This window comes from Dasypus novemcinctus, chromosome 22 (genome assembly GCF_030445035.2).
Source record: "Dasypus novemcinctus isolate mDasNov1 chromosome 22, mDasNov1.1.hap2, whole genome shotgun sequence".
NCBI lineage: Eukaryota > Metazoa > Chordata > Mammalia > Cingulata > Dasypodidae > Dasypus > Dasypus novemcinctus.
In genome coordinates, this window is record NC_080694.1 from 67,929,565 (window position 1) to 67,951,624 (window position 22,060).

General features: G+C 42.2%; 5 non-coding genes across 5 annotated transcripts; 1 reads left to right on the top strand and 4 right to left on the bottom strand.

Annotated features, from left to right (window-relative positions):
• Positions 1 to 4,007: 4,007 nt before the first annotated feature.
• TRNAA-CGC (transfer RNA alanine (anticodon CGC)) lies at positions 4,008 to 4,079 on the bottom strand. The gene has a single exon. It is a non-coding gene; the product is annotated as a tRNA-Ala (tRNA).
• A 3,660-nt stretch (positions 4,080 to 7,739) lies between these two features.
• Positions 7,740 to 7,811, bottom strand: TRNAA-UGC (transfer RNA alanine (anticodon UGC)). Its single transcript has one exon. It is a non-coding gene; the product is annotated as a tRNA-Ala (tRNA).
• A 2,364-nt stretch (positions 7,812 to 10,175) lies between these two features.
• Positions 10,176 to 10,247, top strand: TRNAA-AGC (transfer RNA alanine (anticodon AGC)). The gene has a single exon. It is a non-coding gene; the product is annotated as a tRNA-Ala (tRNA).
• A 3,392-nt stretch (positions 10,248 to 13,639) lies between these two features.
• Positions 13,640 to 13,711, bottom strand: TRNAA-UGC (transfer RNA alanine (anticodon UGC)). The gene has a single exon. It is a non-coding gene; the product is annotated as a tRNA-Ala (tRNA).
• An 8,064-nt stretch (positions 13,712 to 21,775) lies between these two features.
• TRNAF-GAA (transfer RNA phenylalanine (anticodon GAA)) lies at positions 21,776 to 21,848 on the bottom strand. The gene has a single exon. It is a non-coding gene; the product is annotated as a tRNA-Phe (tRNA).
• Positions 21,849 to 22,060: the final 212 nt, after the last annotated feature.

Genomic DNA, 22,060 nt, shown 5'->3' on the forward strand with positions numbered 1-22,060 from the left:
ATGTAAAAAGAATGCAATCACATATATGTTCACTTATAAGCTGGTGAAGAAAGAGTGCCTTCATTTGATGGTATTTTCATGTTAGAAGTATGAGGCAAACATACTTCAGTCATTAGCTAAAGGGGCAGAGAGTTGGATTGGATGTTTCAAGAAAGTTAAGAAGTTTTAAGTGGCTATTGTAAAAAACAAAACATATATCTTATTAGGAGTATACAGATGGCAGTGGATATTGAATGAAGTAGTAAGGGAGCCAGGAGTCAGAGATTTGAAGATGCTACACCGGCTTTGAAGATGGAGGAAAGAACCATAAGCCAAGAAATGTAGGAGGCCTCTAAAAGCTGGAAAAGGCAAAGAAATGGAATCTCCTCTAGAGTCTCCAAAAGGGAGAAACCCCTGTTCACACCTTGATGTTAGTCCAGTGGGATGGTTTGGTTAATGCGCCGACTCAGCTAGGTAATGATGCCCAGCTGTCTGGTTGAGCAAGCCCTGGGCTAATTGTAAATCAAGGGCCTTTCATGGGCTTTAGTCCTCAGTGGGTTGGTCGCACCTGTGACTGATTAATCTACAATCAACTGAGAGTGCCTTCAGCAATGAGTGACAGCTCATCCGATCAGCTGAAGGCCTTAAAAAGGGAAGTGATTTCAGCATTCAGGGAAAGAATGCTCATCTCTACTTCAGACAACCTGCACCACCTGGGAAATTCAGTGAGGACCTTTAGCTGAGTCCCTGGCTTGCAGCCTGCTCTACAGAATTTGGACCTGTGCATCCCCATGGTCACGTGAGACAATTTTATAGCATCTCATACTGTTTACAGGTATCTCCTGTCAGTTCTGTTTCCCTAGAGAATCCTGACTAATATACCCAGTAAAACCCTTTTTCTGACTCCTGACATTCAGAACTGTAAAATAAAAATTGGAGTTGTTTTACACCACTATGTTTTGGCAGCAGTAAGAAACTAATAGAGATACTAATTAATAATAGCATCTAACATTTGTTGAGCACTTATGTTGTTCCAAGGTATTATTCCAAGTACTCATACACATTTTAACTCACTTGATCCTTATAATATAAGTCATTGAGTTGTTAATGTGAGCCGGTTATTGTGGTAAGTAGATTAAATGCATTATTTATTTAAAATTTACATATTCCTGTGAGTTGGCATCATTATTTCCCCATTTTACACAGATAAAACTGAGGCTCGAATCAATGAAATGGTCTGACTCAGGTCTCACAGTAGATAAGAAGCTGAGATTCAAGCCTTAGCATCCGACTCCAGAACCCATGTTCTAAAAAGCTATTCTATACTGCATGGCTTTATTTTTGTGGCATAATGCTAATTCATAACAATGTTCATAGCATGGCCATGGGCATGAGTGGCTGAAGTGGAGTGGAAGTAAGATTCATGGGCAAAGAGTGATTAAGAGACTGAGAAGCTGAGGTGCTGGATGGTCTGTCCAAATGGATGCTGAAGACACTAAGAGTGAGAGGATGAAACCAGGCACCAAAAGCCTCCAGTGAGGAAAGAAAAATCTTGATGAGAAATTTGAGACAGTTTTGTTAGCTATGTTCTCTGAGGGGCTGGGTTTTTTTTTTCATTCAGATGAAAATGCAATCATTTGGAATTTGAAATGTGGCTCAGGAAAACACCAACTCATCTTCTGACCCTGAGACTGGAGAATGGTTTCCAAGAAATTAAATGTTCTCCATAGTCCAAAGAATCCCATTGGAGGTAGGAAATGGGTGGAAAAGAATGGTAATATGAGAAATAAAGAGACTGAAACAAGTGGGACTTTAGAATATTGCTTCATCCTTGAAGTGGATCCAATCTCTTGGGAGATCTCAATGTCTTGGGAGAAAGTCTCTACTTTTGGGTCCAAGAGACTCTACTGTTTGGGTCCCTGGGAGAGATTTCAAATCTCTGACTGACCTTACTCTGGTTCCCAAGCAATTTGGGTCACAGGACAAGTCTTTATGCTCTGAAACTTGATCTTCCGGAAAGTCCCCACCACAACTCATTTGGACTCTTGTAATAGTATCTTACCTAGATTTCATTTAATTTCACCACCATGCAAATATGCTTTCCACAATATTTACAGAATTAACTTGTAAAATTAAAATCTGATTGTGGTCATCTCTTTTTTTGTAATACTTCATTGTTTCTTCATTGCCTACTGAATCCTCTAGGAAGGCCTGTGCAGACACATTATCACTGGGACCTGTTGTTTTGTTTTGTTCTGTTTTGTCTTGGTGGTTGAACTCCTTTTTTATGTTTAGGAAATCTGACATTTTTAAGACCCAGTGCTAACTTCCCAAGGCTACCAGTATTTATCTAAGCCTCTGCAATTTGCTATATTTTTTTCCATTTAATTTAACCATATTCAATGTTTGCTTTTTGCAGCCAAGAACCCTGACTTATACAGAATCGAAGTCCCTTGATGATCTATATATTTTCACATCTCCTATGTCATCTCCCACCATTCCCTTTCACATGCTATGATCCAGCCATATGTCACTACCTAAATTTTCCATTTTTGTCACATCTTCATGCCACATGCATGCTGTTTATTGGAACTAGAATAATACTATGACCCTCATTTCTATGTGTAAAACTTCCACTTATTCTTTCATACACATCATAAGTATGTATTAAAGACGTTTTTGGTGACATTTTCCCTGACCCCAAGAAGAGTTGATCTTACCCCTTCTGTGTTCCAGTGTACCTTTTACAAATCTCCAATACGGTAATTATGATGCAGAGTTTCAAATATGTGTTTACATATTGGCTTTCTCACACGACTTTCAGTTGTATTCCCTAACTTGCCACAGTTACAGAATAACAAAGAAGAGACACACAACACATATATATTAAATAAAGCACTGGATTTCCTCTTCACAATGGCAATGAAACACAGGTTGCCATTTTTAGAGTATTTTTTAAAGAAATGTTTTACTAATGTGTTAATATATCAGCAAAGTTATTGCATCAGATTTAAAAGGCAGACAGACACTTATAGGCAGTGAAGTTTTTTTTTTAAAAAAAAGCATTTATACAATTTAAAAATATTACACAGACCTGTGGGGTTTATTGAATAACAACCCCATAAAAATTAAACCTGAAAGATTAAATCCAGTATTAGCACCTAGAATAAAACTTTTAACTGTTTCATTCTCTCCTAATATATTTCTTAACTCTCTAACTATAGTTCTCTAAAACCCCAAAGGCAAACTAAGGGCCTAAGAAGCCAGAAGGACTAGGAATATCATCTTAAATTTGGGAGTTTTATTTTAAAATTACTTACTTTACTTGAACCATAAGATTTTTGTGCACTGAATACTGTATATGAGAAAGGTGTATGATTCTTAAAGTTTACCAGTAGGGCTAGTTAAAAATTAGCAGCGCCTTATAGGGCCGGTGTAGCTCAGTGGTTGAGTGCCTGCTTCACCTGTAAGAAGTGCCATGTTCAATCCCTGGTACCTCCCAAAAAGGGAAAAAGGTTAGCAACATGCAATATTATTCCTGTCGAGATTTTTTCCTCATAAATTATATTTATAACAAAACCATAATTAAAGTATTTATTACACTTGCGTTTTGCACATTCAGGAACACGGAAGGGAACATTTGTACTTGATGGTTTCACGTCCACCGTACTGCGCTTACTGATGATTTCCCCTGAAGAGTGGATGGATAGGGGCTTATTTACTTGAGCCTAAATCGTTCTTTGTTGCGCAGCTGTACTTTCTCTTCCTAGGTGCACTCATGGAGTGAGTTTACTTCTGAGTGATCTCTCTGACTCTGTGGGCTCGCCACATAGTAAAACATCCACCCCTGGGAGTGTCTCACCTGGGGGAGTACGGGGGCTAATTAACCAAACGGAAGAGAAGTGAACAGACAGGCAAGAAGTAGCTGATTTAAAGGAAGTTATTCTTAAAAACAAGAAAGGACTAGACTACTCCCTTTAATAATCTAGAGCTGAGACTGAATTAAATAAAAGGAATACCACGGCGTTTGGAGATGCCGGGGATCGAACCCGGGGCCTCATACATGCGAAGCATGCGCTCTACCACTGAGCTACATCCCCTGCCCAAGAACAAACGCCGGGTTGAAATCCTCTGTTGTTCAAGACCGAAAGGTGTCGCTATTCTGCGCTCGCAGGGAACGGCCGGCTCTGGGGACGAATGCCATCTGAAGCCTTGTCCAGATCCCACTCGAGTAACCCTGGCCCCGCTCCGTCCGTGACGCACGCACGACCTGGAGGCCGTATCGCTTCTGACACTAAAGCGCGAATTTAGTAGCTTCAGTTCAGTAATTCCTTCTCCGAGACCCTCGTATTCCTCTTCCGTTGGCTAAACCGAATGCCTGGAGCGAAGAATTCAGGGATTTTTTCCAAGACCCTTTGGAGAATGTCCTGCTAGCCAAAGGATTATGGAAAATGCGACCCAAACGCCTTGCAGCTGAGGGGGTTGAGCGATCAAGTGCCTCTTTGGCCTCTTCCCACTTGACCCCACTCGGAGAGGAAACCCTGCCCGTCCTTGTCCCCGCAGGCACAGGTCCTGCGCAGGCCTGGCCCCGTAGGTGGACTCTGGCTGCAGGAAAAACCCCAGGCTTTCTAAGGTGCCGCGGAGCTCCCGCTCCCCTTGACGCAGCGCCAGCCGGCGGCGGCCCCCATTGGGGTCTCCGCGAGGAGCTGCGTGGAGGGACGTGAGCGCGCCCCGGGGATCTGCCGAGCTGGGGGCCAGCGCGCTGCGGCTGGACCGAGGGGCCGGGGGCGCCCACCGGGCCGCGGGAGATCCGCCTCGGCTTCGCGCCTTAGTAGTTATGCGTTGAATAGCGGACCTCAAGAGTGAAAGCGAGCTCAGGAAGGTGGTACGAAGGGCGAGCCTTCAGATCAGCAGCCTCTGTCAGCTGTCTGTCCCTGGAGGAGGCCAAGGAGACAGCTTCCCTTAGCTTGTCGAGTCGGGAGACCAGGATTGGCCCAGACGCTCAGGGCGGATTTACAGAGGAGGGGTGAGGGAGGGAGAGGAGGGGGAGAGAGAAAGAGAGAGAAAGAGAGGGAGGGAGGGAGGGAGGAAGGGGGAGGAAGGGAGGGAGAAGAGGGGATGGAGGAGGAGGGGAGAGGGGGAAGAAAGGCTGGCTAATTCATCTCGAATTCCCTGTGTTCAAAGCAGTCGTGCACCTGCCAGAGGTGACCTAGCAGTTCATTAAATTAGAATACAAACAAGAAGGGAAGTACCTGGTGTTGGTTAGCTTACTGTGGAGAAGTAGGAGCCTGTGACAACCTCCACCAGAGAGGAAAATTCCACAGCCCCCTAACCGCATATATCTTGCTTCTGTAACAAGCTTGCTGCTCTGTAAAACCTTATCTCAGAGCCTCCTCCTGTAGAAAGTCTCATCAGGCCCTGCCAAAAGACCAACCTGACCCAGACCCTTGTAAACAACAAGAACTCTCCAACCGCTTGTCTCCCCTGATAGAATTCCCAGCGCTTGATTGACCGCAAATACCTGCTTCTGGACTTGCTTGTTTGCTGAGCTATTGCCCTCCCCCCCCAACCTAAAGGCCTATATAAGCCAACTACTCACACCCCCCCCCCCCCCCCCCCGCCCCGCGCCCCGCAACTCGGGGCTGCTCTCTCCTCTGCGTAGGATGAGGCAGTCACTGGCTAATAAAGCTCTCAACTTTATTCAGAGTCTGAGTCTGGTCTATATTGCTGGTTTATAACATTACTGTTTAACCAAAAGATTCCAGAATCCTCCAGAATGACTTGCAGACAAAAGGAAGTAGCACCTTCAACTGCAAGCAAAATAATTGCATTCCTCTGCTCCATACTATCCACAGTAGAGTGGATGTCGCCCCAAAGCTGAGATTGAGAAATGAACAAAAATAAGGGGGAGTGTAACTGCTGACTAAAGCGGATTTATTGTTATTGCAGTTATTATCTTGTGTTAACTGAGTAACATAAAACATTGATTTTAAAATAATTTTAATTAAAAAAGAAACTGAGAGAATATATTGTTTTAAACCCCTACACTTTTTTTTGTTAGAGCAATTGGAGGTTTACAGAAAAATCATACAGAAAAGTAGAGTTCCTATATACCCCCTCACTCACACAGATTTTGCATTAGTGTGAGACTTTTGTTACAATTAATGACAATGGTATTATAATCATGCTAGTAACTTTAACCCACTGCTTATATTAGAGTTCACTCTTTGTGTTATACAATGCAATGGGTTTGTGTGTGTGTGGTAACATATACATCTCAAAATTTCCCTTTTTTATCCCTTTTCAAACATACAATTCAGTGGTGTTAATTACATATGCAAAGTTGTGCTAGCAACATTATCTATTTGCCAAAACTTTTCCATCACCCAAACAGAAATTCCATATCAATTAAACATGAACTCCCCATTCCCTTCTCCAACCCTGTGTTCTAGTTTCTGTTTTTATGAATATGCACATTCAGCTTATTTCATATAGGTGAGATAATACTGTATTTGCCCTTTTGTGTCTGGCGTTTTCCATTCAATATAATATTGTCAAAGTTCATCCATGTTTTCAAATGCATGTTTTAACAGCCAAATAATATTTGACTTTAGCAGTTGAATAATATTCTATTTTATGCATATACCACATTTTGTTTATCCACTCATCTGTTGATGGACATTTGGTTTGCTTCCACCTTTTTGCAATTGTAATACCACTGTGAACACCAGTGTGCAAATATCTGTAGGAGTTCCTGCTTTCAGTTCATTGGGATACACATATATCTAGAAGTGGAATTTCTGGGTCAAATGGTAGTTCTATATCTAACTTTCTGAGGAATCACCAAACTGTTTTCCACAGTGGCTGCACCGTCTTACAGATCCACCAACAATGTATAAGGATTTCAATTTCTGCACATCTTTGACAACACTTGCTCTCTTCTGCTTTGTAAATAATAGCCATTCTACTGTGTGTGAGATGGTATCTCATTACAGTGGTGATCTGCATTTTCCTGATGGCTAGAGACAGTAAGCATCTCTTAGGAATATACAGAGTCCACTTAGAATCCAGCTTGCTCCAATCACAATACAGAGTGATTACTTACGAGACACTGGACACATCCAAGTTGTACTTTGCACCAAGACACAGAGCCAAGTTAAATGCAGCCCTTCCTCCACCCCCACTTAGATGCCTGCACACCTTTGGGTGGGACAGCTCCCTAATTCTCTCCCTCAGTAAGACCTGCCACTTTTCTGTTTCCCATTTTCACATTTTACCACTGTGACTTAACTTCTGGGCCAACTGTGAGACAAGTTCTGACAGTAGATGGGGGGGGGGGGGTAGGGGGGCATCCCAAGATCATAGACTCCTTCTTGGGGTTTCTGTGAATATGAAAATGTCCAAATAGGCAGAGGAGGGCAAAGAGGAGCCATCCCTTCCTAAGGGTTTTCTTGATTTCTAAGGAGCTCCTGGAACACACTTCTATCCAGAATGATCCAGAGCCCATGATAACTCTAGCTCATTACATGGTTTCAGTGCATACCACTAAAGACCACCTACTTTCCAAATCACAAAATACCCTTCTCAGTATTAATTCTACCCACTGTCTCTCTCTTCTATAGCTATATGGTTAATGAAAAAAAAAAACAAAAACCAAAAACAACCTCCTAGTCAGCAATCCACACAGTTCCAGTTTCAAGGATCACTGTGCTTACCAAATGCATTCAAAGACCATACTTCTGATTTCTAAGCATTTTATTTGGAGATGCCAGGGATTGAACCCAGAACCTCGTGCATGCAAAGCATGCACTCTACCATTGAGCTACATCCCCCAGCTTAGCCACTTCAAGTTCAAATCCAAATTCCTTCCCACTTCTGCCTCTACCCAATACCCACAAAGCAATATATAAAACAACCCACCAAGAAGCAGGACAGCCTTCTTTTCCTCCCTACTTTGTAAAATGTATCAGCATCTACCCAACTAGGATCCATTTTCTCTAAGAACCTGTGTCAGATACCCAAAGCTCTCGAATTCATTACTTCATTTTCATTCTTATGTTCATTCATCTGCCTTGTCGCCATTCCCCCACGAACACCTGCAAGGTAAACTTATATCCTTTATTGGAACTAAGGATAGTTTGGGGAGGAAAACTTGACTTTGACGCTCAGTCCCTGGACCCTCAGGGTAAGTCTGATGCTTTACCAGGGGACCTATTGGAGCTCACGGCCCTTCTTTTCTCTGAGAATTTAATAGAGACTAATAGACCAGTTTATCTTTTCTACTTCATCTTGAATTCCAAGGCAATCTGTCAAAAATAAGTTGGCTTCCAAAATTATTTCACACAATAAAGTCAAAAGCAGTTAGAGAATTCCTCTCTGCACTCACCGACTTGCTCCCAGCACAATTTGCCTTCCCTGCAGCTCTTTCAAAAGCTGTGGGTACCGGCTGCTATGGCTCCTCAAAGAAAAACCCAATCACAAGACGGTGATCTAACACACTCTCAAATCCAACACTTTGGGTAAAAGTTGTAGCTCTTTCTATGGGACAAAAGTTTTCGGCCAACTTCCTTAAAACACACGGGGCTCCAATATTTCTTATACGTGTAGGACGCAGAAAAAAGATTCGGCCCTGGAACAGGTCCTACCTACTCTTCATCCAAATCTTATCAGTACCTGAAGACCCATATAAAAGCCCTCTTTGCACTTTCCTATCCCCAGCCCCCCCCCCCCCCCCGCACTCATCCCGACGACCCCCCGCAGCCTCAGCCCCCCTTCTTCCCACCGTCCCTCCCGTCCTGTCCTCTCTACCTTCCCCTGGCTTTTGTCTTCCCCCAAACTCAGCTTGCTCCATCCAGGTTCCAGGGTTTTCTAGGCCAGTGTTTTCTAAACCTGTCATATTTTCGGGATAATTTACATTTCTAATAAGTTAAGTTACTGCCCACCCCCACCCCCACTCCCATCCCTGAATATGCTTTCAAGTTGCTGGCCGCCTCCTCCCACAACATGCTTTCCAACTTAACTCAAAACTCCTATCTGGATTTCGACTATACAGAAAATCCTGGGAAAGCCTGAGAGCCTGAACAAACCCTTTGGGCTTCAGTATCGGAGGTTTGAGGGGCTCCCTAAGTATTAGTTGGTCTGCAAATTGTACCGCAGCCCCTTATCCTCTCCCTATGCTCTCCTCATTCCTGAGAGAATTCCTCTTTCAAGTGGCTGTGTATTCAACGGCAGCTTTCGCCTTTCCCCCTCACTTTCGTATCTTCTGTCTTTCAAGTCAGAATTGCTGATCTACCTGCTCGGTTTGCTAGAGCCTTCGCTGGGACACACATTGTCACTCCTCATTTCGTGGTAGATTTTGTGAATTCTTCGCCTTTTTGCTTAGCTCCTCCGGAAGGACCTAACTTCCCTGAAGCAGCACTTGCTTCCTTTTCTTTGTATCCTTCAGTATTATCTTCACTGTCTTGTAGGCAGCTTTCTAGACAGAGAAAGATTAAGTTGGGAGAAAGATGGAATTTGAAGACATAAGAAAATGCCCCGTTCCTGGGACTTTCCTTGGCGATGGATAGTCAGCGAGCGAGTGCAGCTGGGAGCAAGCTCAAAGGAAGTAAGGAGTAGGGCGGTCCTTTGAACAGAAGCATTGAATCCCAGCAGAGGAATTCAGTCTAAGGTTAAGCCATCTTTCGTTCTCCAGAAATACCGACAAAGAGCCACTAACTCCCCACTTCCCAGGGACCCTTTACAGTCCTCACCCTGAGGGCCTGCTTCTCCTTGGCCATGTGAAAACCCAGGCCTCCAGATGCAAGGCTCTGCAGAATTCCACGCAGGTACAGCAGTGCTCAGCAGACACCTGCATGGAGGTTTCCGTGGACATTTCGAGTCCATCATGTTCCAACAGTGTCAGAAGAGAGACGGTGAAGACACCTGTACCTTTCATTTGGGGGCGGAAGATTTTCTCTCTTGTTTTCATCTGGACCTAAATTTCCACAGGCATTTTTTTCGGTACTCTTCCTACTGCCAGCATCTATTTTCTAGCTGATTCTTGTTGTCAGGGTGTCACGTGTTCTGAGAATGTTCCAGGTTTTGGTTCCTCACTTGAGGATTATGTTCACTAAAGATTTGAAGAAGACACAAACACAAAATGTCGAAGTTCCAGAAAATTTAAATGTTTGTATTCTTCTCCCTAGAGCTCCATGGAGGGGGGCATAGCTCAGTGGTAGAGCGCGTGCTTAGCATGCACGAGGCCCTGGGTTCGATCCCCAGTGCCTCCATTTCTTTCTGTCCTCCACTGCCACTATCCTTAAATTGTAGGAGGAGGGTTTTGGCATTTCATTGTTGAGCCGCTAATGGGAAAAGAGAGGTAATGCAAGCTCATTATTTTTTTTCCTGTTATACATCAATTCTTGCCACACTCTCTCAACACTCACTGGCGCCTGGCCACCATCTCGACCCACGTGGGTAGGCAGGTTTGGGGTGCTGTGAGCAGGACTCCAAGGTGCACAAGAAAACCACGTTTAATTGCAAGGACAACCTCCTAAGCACTCAACCACCTCCCACTCTCCTCTTTCACGTGCCTCGAACAAGCATCATGAATTGATTCAAGAGAGCTTGGGGAAAATTTTAAGGTTGAGAGCCCAGAGAATCTGAAAAAAAGAAAAAAGGGGGATAACCACACTGCCAGCCTGCTCTAGAGCTTGGGAAAAGTGATTGTTCCCTCTTCGGGATGGAGAATAGAAAGTTCTCTGGTAGAAGAGAATTGTCCCTGCCAAAGAGGAGAACCACTTCTTGGTTTCCTCTCCTCTGGCATGTTCTCAAAAGTGGAGATGAAGATGATCAATCCCAAAAGTCCAAACTGAGGGTCAGCACAGGTGCTTTCTCACCAAAGTCAGCTCTGTCCATCCTGGTGTGTTGCCACTGGGCTGTCCACCTCTGCCCAGGTTTCAGCCTTCCCCTCCCGGCTCACCCTCTCCTGAGCTGCTCCTGGGCCCAGCCTCTTGGGGCTTCCTGCTTAGGGGATCCTGTGGGCTTCTCTGTCCTGGCATAGGGCTTGTTTCTTTCCAGGCCTCCTGCATCAGCCTCAGCTGCTCTGCTTTCCTCCCAGTTTCAACCGTGAGATAACAGGATAATGGGTCATCTCTTCCTAGGACCTCAGCATTTTGTGCCTCTTCTTTCTGTTACATGGCAGGATCAAAAATGGCAGAGCTCTCTCTTCCTGGGTCTGTCTGTGTGAGTCCATTTCCATCAGGCCCAGCAAGGAGGCAGGACTCAACCCCAGTCATACCTCACTGATGTAGCCCAATGAAAAGCCCTAAAGCAATCTTATCCAGTAATTGAGTCAAAGGACCCTCAGCTGATTTTAATGCACAGGTACAACACCGAGAGGAATAGATTAGTTTACAAACACAATATTACTCTTTTCAAACTGCCACAAGGGGTATGGAATTTTCCCTTTTGAAATAATGAAAACATTTTGAAATGGACTGAGCTGATGGCAGCATAAACCTCTGATGAAACTGAGAGCCACTGAGGATTTGATGGATTGTACCAGCCAGAGAACCATATAACACAGTGAACCCCATGGCGGGGGGGTGACAGACTGGGGGTAACAGAGCAAATATGAGTTCTCTCATGAACTATAACAAATATACATTCTAATACCTGATGTTAATAACAGGATGGTTTGCGGGAAAAAATACACCAGATAAGAGCTATGGACTATAGATAGCAGTAATATGATGATGATGTCCTTTCATCAATAGTAACAAATGTGTCACAACAATGTAAGTTGGTGGTGGTGGGGCGATGTATAGGAATCCTGTATGGTATGCACTTCTCAAATAAAAAAAAATAAGGATATGCTTTGGAGGTTTAAGAAATTGTGGGTTATGAAACTGACTTTTCTATCTGGTCAAATATGATATCTTTGGAACCCCCTCAGAAATATGGCTATTATTTCCAGGAGGATCTTCATGACATTGCTGTCTTGAGAGAAGTGTGGCTCAGTGATAATGTATCTTTTCCTGGTGAGAGGGTTTGAAACCATACACATTTGTCTGATTTCACAATCCCCAACAATTCTCTCCTCCCTTTTACATGGTCATATGGAGGTAAACGCATTTTTTGATGCTTCCTTATTTCTACTTCCTGGGTGTCTGTACCACCCAGAGTGGCTGTATCAGACAAGAAAGAGAAGGAAAAGGAAGGAATGAGGGGAAAGCATTAGCTCAGTCAGGATCTCCTCAATCAGATGCAACACGTTAATGTGCACAATTATCCTCTTTTCCCTTTTTCAGTGTCCCTGAAGAGCAAAACAGGGATAAAAAGGAAGGGCTGAAGAGAGAGGGAAAGAGAGAGAGAGAGAGGGAGAGGGAGAGGGAGAGGGAGAGGGAGAGGAGGGAGAGAGAAAAGGCTGGATAATTCATTTTGAATTCCCTTAGAGTTCTGAGCAGTCGTGCAACTGCCAGAGGTGACCTAGCAGAAAAACTTCTCCCTGCTTTGCCTCTTCTGCCCCTTTTTGTCCATTGTGCTCTGCCAACTCATTTATTGTCTGGAAAATTGGATCTGTTTTCAACCTTGGATGGCACCACATGTAGTTTGGGGTATGTGAGTAGGTGATTTTGAACAAAATAAGATAAAGTATGAAAGACTACAGGAGCTTATTTAATGATAATCTTCAATCATATTTTGAGAGATCCTCTGAAAGAATTAAGGGATTGGCTAAAATAGTTCAGTTGGGAGGGTGTTTGACTGGAGAGCTGAAGGTCCATGGTTCAATGCCTAGTTTGTGCAGCACTGTTCTTGATTTTACATGATTATTATCCCTCCCTTAGCAGTTGCATACCAATCCCTGAAAGTATATATATCACTACAATTTTCAGTCTCTTTTACAAATCCGACCAAGGTGTGTGTGTATGTATACATATAATCACTTTCTCCTTTGGTCGTAGATTCCACTTAGGTCTTCCATGAATTGTTATTTGGCAGAGAGCAGATTTTAATCAAAATTTCAAAACCTTAGAAATTATATAGGTAAGATTTCCAATATACAAATGCTCTTATTCACATACTTTGATGATATGTATGTGTGTGTTAGGGTGTTTTTAATCTCAAGAAATGTGGAAAATATCTATAGTAAAAGAACCACATTAATGTATAAGTGTGCATATGTTGGTGCAGTATATGCAAGGAAAGCCAAATTTTGTAAATCAAAATTCTAAGTTTCTATTTGAGTCCACTCTATTATTAAACTTATGGAATAAGGAAAATTGTTTAACAATAATGAGCTTTTGAACAATTACAAAAACATTCTGAGTTTTCTTGTTGACCAAACTTCTCTCCAGCCTTATGCTCCTATATGGAATATCCAAATTTTAAGTAACTTATACTTTGGGATTCAGGAAAAGTCAAAGGGAAGCATTTCTATATGAATGATTTCCTCAAACATTTACAAGAGGACCTAGAATATTGGAAATGGAAGCAAATTGTCAAAAGTCATCAAGACAGTGGGGGCAAATACCCTTCTTTTCTTCCCCCTCTAATTACCTTCTATCTTGAAAATCTTTGGGGACAACAGGTTATTTTTCTTGTTGTTTGAACTACTTTTTTCTTTTTTTAAAATGCTTTTCCTTCTTTTTAAATAAGAGTCCTAGTTTCAAAAATTACTTGGAGATGCTGGGGATCGAACCCAGGACCTCATGCATGCAAAGCAAGCACTCTACCATTGAGCTACATCCCCCACACCATTATGTACTAAAAATATAATTTATATGGGAGAATAAAACAGAGGCACAAATATCTGCAAAAAAAAAAAAGTGAGAAAAGGTTGATAGTCATTAGAAATCTAGTACCAAGAAATGAGTTTTCCCTGGGTTTTATGTACTTCAAAGAACACAATCTTGATCATGATAAATTCCAGAGTTCAAGAAGAGCCTATTGAAATGGGATAGCTGGATTTTATGGCAATTCAATATTCAGCTTCTTGAGGTACTGCCACAATGTCTTCCACAGAGGTTGCACCATCCTACATTCCTACCAACAGTGAAAGAATGCTTCTGTTTCTTCACATCATTTCCAGCACTTGCAGTTTTCCATTTTTAAATAATGGCCATTTTATAAGATGTGAAATGGTATCTTGTAGTGTTGATCCAGCAGTATGACCCAGCAATCCAGTTACTAGAAATGTATTCAAAAGAACTGAAAGCAAGAATGGGAACTGACATTTTCACATCCGTGTTCATAGCATTACTCATAATTGTTAAAGTATGGAACCATTCTAAGTATCCATCAACTGATGAAAGGATAAAGAAAATGTAGTATGTACTATGGAATGCTATTCAGCTGTAAGAAGAAATGAAATCAGGATGCATATGACAACACGGATGAACCTATCATTTTGAGTGAAATAAGCCAGATACAAAAGGACAAATATTGTACGATCTCACTAGTATGAACTAAATATAATGAATAAACTTACAGAGGTAAACTCTAGAGTATTGGTTGCTAGGAAATAGAATGAGGGTTGAGAATGGGAACTGATGCTTAATGTATGTACCATTAATTTTCTTAAACAAATCAATTTTATTGATAGGTATTAATAAAGCATACACATGCCTCAGGTGACTGCAACAGCAGAGCATGACAAGAAGAGTTAAAAAGAAGAACCAGGTCTCAACAGAGTATCTTGAATCCAAAATAAAAGCGTGCACCCTAACTGCTGTTCACCTTGGTTAATATTTTAGTATTATTAAAAGCAAGTGAAAGCAGAAAGGGGGGGAAGAGCCCTGTGGACAGTTTCCCTTAGTTATTTTTGTTTTCTGGGACAAAAACAAAAAAACAAAAAACAAAAACACACACACACACAGAAGGGAAGCAGAGAAGACACATTTGTCCACTGAATTCTCTACTGGTCACCCGCTATTGACCTGATCAGAGAGCAATGCCAAAAATTCAGTGCAATAAAGAGGCATTTTCTAGGTAAATGGGTGGCAGGACACTGGAGGACTGGACAAAGAGTGTCGGGAAGTAGAGGTCCTCCACTCAAAAGTAAGCAATAAATATGGATCAACATATTCCCAACCGATATTCCATAACATCCACTTTCTGGTATTTTCTCACTCTCCCATTTCCTCGTTGTTTTAACTCTAAATAAACAACGCTAGGGAAACTCCATTCATATCCAACGCAGGGCTCCATAGGAAGCAGAGAACGGTTTCTCCGTCTTAACGGAAAATGGATGCAAAGCAAAATGCGAAGGGAGCACAGGCGGACTGGCGGCTCCGCTGGGGAAGGACAGCCAGTGCCTCTGTCCTCCCTGGGTCTGCTTTGCCCGTCCAGAAAACGCCTAGGAGTTTCCCTCCTCTGATGCAGCGTCTCGTGGTTGCTATCGATTATGATGTCAGAACTGGCGCCATCCCTGTGGGTGCTTTCCGTGGGTTCGTTCCCAGGACGCCAGGCGGGTGGTCCTCACTTCTCCATGTCTTCTCCAGTGAACGTGTCCACCGCAGGCGCCCAGGAGGGCTCCGGATCGAGGCCATCCTCACCAGGGCCTGAACCACCACGGAAAGGGAGCACAGGCTGTAGTTGCCCCAGCAGGGACTGGGAGGTTCCTCATCTCTTCCAGACCTCCAATATGTCAGGTTATTTTGGAGGCACCCACAGGAGCCCTTGTTTTTTCCGTGGAGGAGCTCCCAGCGGACACCAGGCGATGCTCTGTAACCTTAGCCCCGCCTGGCGCTCGACTCGAAATCAAAGTCCGGAAGTCTGTGGTTCTCGAGAGGCTGAGAGCCTTCTCCGCACCCTCGCTCGCTTAAAGAGCTGGGATTCTCCCACCGCGGCCACCCCTCCAGCCACCACCTAGTCGTTCGTCCAATGCCCTGGTGTAGGAATAAGTAGTTAAAAGCTGTGATGTGAGTGAACTGTAACTAGAAACACCTTCTGGCATTAAGCCAGGCTTTGTGCTCCTGGAAGAGACTGCTGATTGGGAGCAGACCCTTCCTCTCCCTCCCTGTGGGGAAATCTCCCGTCATCTACCTTCTGCTTTGCTGCCATATTTGCACCCTCTTCTCGGCCCATCAGCCATCACTTTATTTGTACTTAACCTTTGTAAGGAAAGGCCTTCTATTGCATGGTGACATTGGCTTTTCCAGCTGAGCCAGACCAGAGCAGTGCATGAGCTCCTGCGAAAGTGTGGGTGAGCTTCTCCAGGAAAAAGAAAAACCTCTGGATTTTACCAGGCTTATTTAGGTTAGAATTATCTGGGAAAACATTATGATGACTGCCTTCAGAGCTTGATCCCTGAGCCCTCTGGTTAAAAAACTGGTACTCCAACAACTGCACTATCCAAACCCACCATGACATTTTTTTTCTGAAAATCATTTCAAGTTTAAAATATTCATTGCTGCCTTAACTTTCTCACTTCTCATGTCTTGTATTCTAAGCCCAACACGCTAAAGTGTCTTTTCACTTCCTTGATAAAGTTCTTTGATTCACAAAATATTTAGTTTTAGTGCGGTCCCATTTATCTATTTTGTCTTTTGTTGCTTGTGTTTTGGGTGTCAAGTCTATGAAACCATTACCTAACACAAAGCCCTAAAGATGCTTCCTTACATTTTCTTCTAGGGCCAGTATTGTTCTAGTTCATATGTTTAGATCTTTAAACATTTTGAGTTGATTTTTGTGTATGGTGTGAAGTAGAGGTCCACCTTCATTCTTTTGCATATGAACGTCCACTTTTCCCAGGACCATGGGTTGAATAGTTGTTCTTTCTCATTGAATGGACTTGGCACCCTTGTAGAAAATTAGTAAACTATAAATGTGAGGGTTAATTTCTGGACTCTCAGTTCTGTTCCATTTGTCTATATGTCTATACTTATGCTACTACAGGCTATTTTGATTACTGTGGCTTTGTAATAAGTTTTAAGACAGGAAGTGTGAGCTCTTCAAATTCATTCTTCCGTTTTCAAAATGGCTTTGGCTATTTGGGGCTCCTTACACTTCCATATGAATTTGATGATTGGCTTTTTCCACTTTTGCAAAAAGACTTGGAATTTTGGTTGGGATTGCACTAGATCTGTAAATCACTTCAGGTAGAATTGACATCTTAATATTTAGTCTTCTAATCCATAAGGATGTTCTTCCATTTCAGTGTTCCTTGACTTCTTAGAGCAACATTTTATAATTTTGTGTTCAAGCCCTTTACATTCTTACTTAGATTTATTCTTAGATATTAAATTACATCAGCTGCTCTCTCCAGATACATCTTAACCAGAGACACAGGCTATTAAATTAAATGTTGCCCTGACTAAAACACTTCATGATATTTGCTGCTTGCTCAATCAGAATATTAAGGAGCAGATTTGAGGGATGAAAGCCAAAGAAGAAATTCAGAGAGCAATGCATTTATCTTTTCCTTGTAAGGGCCTTTTCTCTTCTACTTTTGGCATTCAGGTAACTTAGGAGGTCCTGCTAATAGTTCAGAAAAGAAATTAAGGTATAAATGAAACAGCAACTTCTGGGATAGAGAAAAGTGTTGAATTATGAGGATGAAACTAAATGTAAATAGACACATGACCTATGGAAAAGAAATAAAACTGGAGGAAGCAGTAATTAAAAATAATTAAAAGGCTATATCATTACCAAACAGGAAGAAATGACCAAAAAATGGAGGATTTTAAAATTCCTTTGCAAATGGAGGAAGATTGAAAGATGAGCTAGCTTTGCTCATCTTGAATGTAAGGTGTCTGTGGGACACATTTTTGAAGATGTTGTACTATGAACTGAAGCTAGTACTCTGGTCTCCAGCTTTGGATTTGTAAGTAGGAACCTACATATGTAGGATGGAGAAAGACTAAAACATGTGCTTTGACATTTGGGGGTAGGAAACTTAACTATGAAATTTGTAGAAAACTAATAAAATAAATTCTCTTTTAGACTGTCCTTGAATGCTGCAATTTATCATGGCTGCACATCTGTTCTTTCAACTGCACGTGACCAAAGAAAATCCCATTTCTTGGTATCAGATTTTCAGCAACTATTAATCATTTCTCATTGTGTTTTTCCTGTATGTGAGCCTTTGTCATTATTCATGAAATAACCTTTAAAAAAAAGATTTATGTATTCCTCCCCTTTGTTGTCTGCACTTGTTGTCTGCTCTGTGTCCATTCACTGTGTGCTCATCTTCTCTTTAGGAGGCACTGGGAATCTAACCCCAGATCTCCCAAGTGATAGGTTGGAGCTCAGTCACTTCAGCCACATCCACTTCCTCATAAAGAGCAGAACATGATTTGTCTGGTGGACTGTTTTGAGGTTGGCTCATGGGATTTGTAGAATAACAACAGAAAAGTGTAATTGATGTCACAGGAGAGAATTAGATAAGTGCTACATGTAAAACTACTAATGGGTGTTGTGTATTTTTCTGCTTTTATGTGTGCGTGTGTATAAGTTGAGGGCAGGGTGACAGTATCTTGACTATTTGATATTGTAAAAGCAATATTAGAGAGTTCACAGAAACACTGGTCATTGTATTGCACATGGAGAAACATGGATGCCTATTAGATTCTCTTTGTGTCATGAACAAAATGGGAATTTTAAAAGAAATTAATTATCAGTAGCAATCTTCAGACTATCAACAATGCTGTTGGGGCATGCAATTGGAACATCTGTACATTAGCTATAAGAGCAGTACACTTAATACAAAATCCTCTGAGGAATTAAAAATTTAATTTTGAACACAGAATACCTTCAAAAAACCTGCAAGGAGGTTACCTAAGAGTTACCTCCTGAGAGCCTCCCTGTTGCTCAAATGTGGCCAGTCTCGAAGCCAAACTCAGCATGTAAATGCATTGCCTTCCTCCCAGCATGGGACATGACTCCCAGAGATGAGCCTCCCTGGTGCAGAGGGATTACTACAAAGTACCAGCTGATGATGTAACTAGAAAATGACCTTGAATAAAAGGGTCAACTCGGACCAGCAGAATATCTCAGTCTACATATAATACCAGGAGTTAAAAATGCTTTTTGACCTGAATCAAGAGGGAAATGGAAAGGACAAATGAGTTTATATGGCTATGAGTCTCCAAAAAGAGCTGGGAGGTTATCAGAGGCATTGCCCTTAACACAGCTCAGCAGAGTCCCAGAGACAGATAAAGTAGATACCACCCCGGGTATTGGTTCTTCTGAGGCCTACAGAGACCCACAGGTTCTATGGTCATGGCAGATGGAGTTCAGTGCCATGTCAGTTGGCCCTACTTTGGAGTTTGTGTTTCTGTGTGATGGAGCTGGTCAGATGTGATCTTTGTTCATTTTTACCAGAACTGTAGTTGGTGCTGGGGTTTAAAATATATCCAGGGGACCTGAATCTCTGGACTGACCATGTGATAGCCAGGCCCTGAGCCTCAACAGACTTCAGCTCCTACACTCTTGTTTATTGGACTTACCCCACTCAGCTAACAAGGAGTTGAAGAAGGTCAACCACCACACCATGGAGTCAAGAGTGCCTACAACTGAAAGCAGGAGGATTGCATCCAGCATCCATGTGGAATCTAAGCCCCCTCTTGATATAGATGTGGAGTGGTCAGAACCATTCCAAGGTCCACAGGATGGAGGAATAGAGTATGGATTAGAGTGGACTTACTGATATTCCATTCATGAACTATTGTGATTAGTAATCAAAGAAAATGTGGCATTGGTGTGGAGAAAGTGGCCATGGTGGCTGCTGGGGGTAGGGAATGGGAAGAAGAGATGAGATGTGGAGGTGTTTTTGGGACTTGGAGTTGTCCTGGGTGATGCTACAGGGTCAGTTACCGGACATTGTATGTCCTCCCATGACCCACTGGGTGGAACGTGGGAGTGTGGGCTATGATGTGGACCATTGACCATGAGGTGCAGTGGTGCTCAGAGATGTATTCACCAAATGCAATGAATGTCTCATGATGATGGAGGAGGTTATTGTTATGGGGGAAGGAGTGGGGTAAGGGGGTGGGGTGGTATATGGGGACCTCATATTTTTTAATGTAATATTAAAAAAATAAAGACAAAAAAAAATAAAGGAGGACCCCCCCCCCAAAAAAAAAAACTGCAAGGAAATGAAATATAAAATTAACCCTGCGCTGCCCAATATGATAGCTGCTAGCCATATCTGGTTTTTGAACATATGGAATATGGCTAGTCCAAATGGAGATGTGCTCTAAGTATAATATACACACGAGATTTCAATGACTTAATATCAGAAAAATGCAAAATAGCTCACTAATAATTTTTAACTTGATTAGTTGTTGAAATGATAATGTTTGGCTCTGTCAGATTATTTAATGTGTTATTTATTCAATTAATTGTATCTGTTTATTTTTACTTATTTAATGTGTGGCTACTAGAAAACCCAGACTTACAAAAGTCTCTAGTTTATGGCTTGCTTTATATTTCTATTCGACAGCACTGTCAAGGGAAGATAATATCTGATTAGGCACCTCACCATTCTGGGAAAGTCCTAAATCCAGAGAGTATGGAGCATGGTCTGCTAATAATTAAGTTTTATATCATGCTTGAACTTAGCCAATTCACATATGTGATATCCTCTAATCTTTACAACACCCCTTTTTACATAGCCAAGGCATAGCCTCATTTTTCAGGTATTCAATAGGAGACTAATTATGATTGTGAACCATCCTATTCCTCCCACCCCAACAGAATATAAGAGAATTATTGTTGAATTAGGCAATAAAGCACTCAATGATGTTGTTCGTCCAATCAAATGAAACACAGTCTTCAGAGTTGAGAAGGGCCGTGTGCCCTAAGGAATGCCCAGGGGCTCCAGCTCCTGTACAGTTCATGTGCCTACTCTGATGATGCTTCTTGCTTCGTACCAGTTTCCCTTTTGCCACTTGATGAGATCTGATGTTGGAGTAGTGTAAAGTGTTTTCTCCTCACAGTGTTTAGGGCTATCGATGAAAACTGGACACTTTAAACCCAAAACTCTATTTAAAAAGAAAAAATAGTTCAAAAAGACAAAAATTAAGGATTATTACCTCTAACAAATAACTTCAAGAAAGATGATGCAGTTAGAGCGGAACAAAATCAGATACGTGCAGATGAGCCCTGATGCCTTCTCTGTCCACCTGCTTTCATTTTTCAGGATTCTGGGCCCTTGTGAACGTTTCAGAACAGTGATCATACAGAAATGCTTATTTTTTGTCCTTTCCTGGATCCAAAACCAGGAATAACTTAAAATGTGGATATTCCAGACAGGCGTGCAAGGCTGCAGAGATGTTTTGAAACAAGAAAACTTGGGGATATTCTTGTAACTGCTTAAAAGCTCACTAATGTTCAACAATTTTCCTCATTCCTGCAGGTTAATAATGGAGTGGGCTCAGAAATGTAGAATTTTGATCTGCAAAATTTCATTTTCCTCACGTATACCACGGCAACATACAGATTCTCACACAGCAAAATGTTTCTTTTACAACGTGTCTTCTACATATCTCTTGTGGTTAAAAACACCTCTCTCCCACCGCACACATAGCTACTACGGAAGCAGGAATGGATAAGTGCGTTGGCATTAGCGCATCGGAAATTCTTACCCCCTTAATTTCTGAGGTTTTGAAATCTTAAAATATGCACTGTCAGTTAACACTTCGTGGGGGATGAGTGGAATATACAACCAAAGAAGAAAAGAATAAAATATATGTATACACCTTGACTGGATTAGCCAAGAGCAGTAAAGGTCTCGTGATATATACACTTCTTGGGATTAGGACGCAGCAATTGTTCAGTGAGGGATAAAGTACAGGAGTAAATAAAACAGTCCTGCCGAAACCCGGGATCGAACCAGGGACCTTTAGATCTTCAGTCTAACGCTCTCCCAACTGAGCTATTTCGGCCCGACGGGGACTTTTTTTTTCGCAGCTTCCTTCTAAAATAAGAGGGAAGTTTTCTTTAGCGGTGTTCCCGTGTTCTTTCTCGCTTAATCTTATTTTTGAATTTCACCTACTCTCTCACTAAGACCGTCTGGGCTCCGGGGCCGCCCAGGTATGGAAACGCGGCCCAGTTTTAGATGGACGCGCTGACAGAGGCAGAGGGAGGAGCAGGGGCG